The sequence below is a fragment of the Hipposideros armiger genome, unplaced genomic scaffold (genome assembly GCF_001890085.2).
Source record: "Hipposideros armiger isolate ML-2016 unplaced genomic scaffold, ASM189008v1 scaffold_112, whole genome shotgun sequence".
Taxonomy (NCBI): domain Eukaryota; kingdom Metazoa; phylum Chordata; class Mammalia; order Chiroptera; family Hipposideridae; genus Hipposideros; species Hipposideros armiger.
In genome coordinates this window covers 1,728,664-1,731,315 of record NW_017731462.1, presented here as the reverse complement: position 1 = coordinate 1,731,315, position 2,652 = coordinate 1,728,664, and the positions used below count along the sequence as shown (strand labels likewise).

The 2,652-nt window shown below is 38.9% G+C and overlaps 1 protein-coding gene across 2 annotated transcripts in view; it reads right to left on the bottom strand.

Annotated features, from left to right (window-relative positions):
* UNC5C (unc-5 netrin receptor C) overlaps positions 1-2,652 on the bottom strand; it is a 395,582-nt gene that overhangs the window by 237,939 nt on the left and 154,991 nt on the right. The window lies entirely within an intron of this gene.

Below are 2,652 nucleotides of genomic sequence, written 5' to 3'. Positions count from 1 at the left end.
TTACAGATAGAAGTAACCAATCTTTTACATATATATAGACAACAGTAGACAAGACTGTCGTAGTGGACATATCCTAGAGCCCAATGAGTTACATCCTTGTACAATCCCCTTTCCTTGAGTGCAGGAGGAAACTGTGAGTTCCTTCTGACTAACAGAATATAGTAAAGGTGATGGACTGTTTCTCCCACGATTATGTTACACTATGTAAGGCTCTACCTTGGCAGACAGAGACTCCCATGTTGGCGTTGATGAAATAGGCTGTTGTACTCTGGAAGGGGCATGTGGCAGGATGGTATAAGCTGAGAGTAGCCCTCACCAATAGCCAGGAAGAAAATGTGGCCCAGCCACAATGAAATTAATTATTCCAACCACCTGAGGGAGCCTAGAAGCGGATCCCCCGCCCCCAAACCAAGTCTGATGTGAATGCACCCCTGGCCAACAACTGCGCTGCATGCAGCCTGTTGTGATAATAAACGGGCCTACCTAAACTGCTAATTTTGGATGGCAGGGTAGTCTCCTTTTTTTTTTTTTACAGATAATTTCCTTACTAAAAGAAATGTGTGTTTTTTTCCCCCTTGAGATATAATTTTAGAGGTGTTTTTTTCCCTCTATTTTCTGATTTGAGGATTTTAATTGATTTATAACTGAATGCCTCTCATGTGCATTACACAATATAAAAGATGCACTTTTCTGGTGGGGTGCATTGAAGCTATTGGACAAAACATATAGTCCAATAACAATACAACTGAATAGTAATACAAAGAACTCAACATATATATTCAGTGCCTCCTCATATCTTTGTTCTAGTCCCTGACCCACTAGGGTGGAGACCCAGTTGATGTTTGGGGATAGAACAAGTGGCCAAGGGCCTGAGAGTGGCGCGGCTGACTGGATCTAAGCATACACAGTTATCTGATTATTCCCTTCTCCTATGAGATGAGGAACATTATTTTCTTCCCCTGTGTATTCCTTAGATGCATAGTTAACATTCAAGAAATATTTACTTTTAATTGAAAGCCTGAGAGATATTGGAATATGATTGGGTCATGTCAAGGATAGCTTCTTGAACCATTTTGCATTAGCTCTTGAAGATGTGGACAGTGTATTATCAGAGAGAAAGGAGAAATAGCTTTTCTCATGTCTTTTTGCAATTTCAGGTACCAATTAATCTAGTTTTTTCCCCTAAAAGCTGTTTCTAAAAATGTACCATTTGTAGTTTTATTCATTTTGCAAAATGTAATCTTACTAATGCAACATCTTCATTTAATTCCACGTCTACCTACTTGTAATTTTTTTCCCGAATGCTTTCTAATCAATGCCATTATGCAAGTTAAAGATATCATCTATGTTTCACTTTGCTGGTTATAATTTGTCAATGGCTCCTTCCCCCGGAATACCATCCATCAGATGTGCATTTCCAGGTTTCTCCCTGCCTGGCCTGCTGTCCTGGCACAGTGGTGGCTTTGACATGGAAGAAAGACCTCTGGACATGGACAAAGAAGTCCTATGTTTAAGTCTGGGCTCTGTGATCAAGCACACTTCTCTCAGGGACTTATTTTGTATAATAGGCATAATCATTCTCCATTTGTTTATTTCTTGAAGAACTGCTTAGCCTTGAGGGGAATAAAAGCGCACGCAAATGATTCCTCCTGTTTCTAATCACATAAGGCATTAGGGGAGGGAAATAAACAGATAATCCCAGAATGCCTTAAAGGGTTATAGTTCTTAAGTGTAATGGAGGGGGGGGGGCGGGTTTGAGGACAAATATATACAAAAATAATTTGCAAGCTGTAATAACCCTTTATCACTATATAAATATACTATAACAAACAAATATTTATTATCTATTTCATGATTGTACCCTATACTTTCCTCCTCTCCACTGTAGTTCATGGTACGTCTTTAGATTATTACCTTCACAGAGCTAAATCTTATTAAACGGATTTGAAATCCTGGTTCCTTGGCAGCAATTTCTCTAGAGTCTCTTAGTAGAAAGAGATTGCTCAATTTTTCTGAAGTTGGAAACGAATCTAAAGTCTCTTTGAAACATTTCTTTTGTGGTACTAATAGTGATTAAAATTCTGGATTATTTACATTTTCATGCTTTAGATACCAATTCCTTAAAACGCAAATATTAAGATATCTTTTCAATTTGATGAGTATAAATGTTTAAGAGGATGTCAAGAACTTTGTAGTATTGGAGGCAGGATGAGGGTTTTAGACAAATGAGCCAATACTTACTAAGGGGAACATAGGAGTAAGAGCAGTAAGCATTACAAAGGAAAGAGGAACAAAAGACTGCATTTGTTTGGGAGAATCAGATAAGGCTTCTCAGAGTAAGGCCTTAAAATAAGCCTGGCAGTATTAATAAAATTTCTAAAGCCAGAGGCTGGGGGTTGGCTGGGAAGAGAACATTTGGGAAGATACCCTGAATGAAAACATGTTGGTAGAGCAACCAAGAGTGTGTTTTTGAAAAGTGAGCTTCATTGAAATACAGGCTCAGTGCAGGGCCTGGGACTCACCCTTGGGAACAAGCTGGGTGTGGAAGAGAAGAGAAGGCATTTAATTCGACAGACAGTGGGAAGCCACTGAAAGCTTCTGTGCAGGGACGTCAATAGTGCTCCATGAATATTTACTAATACTTTTGCTTTA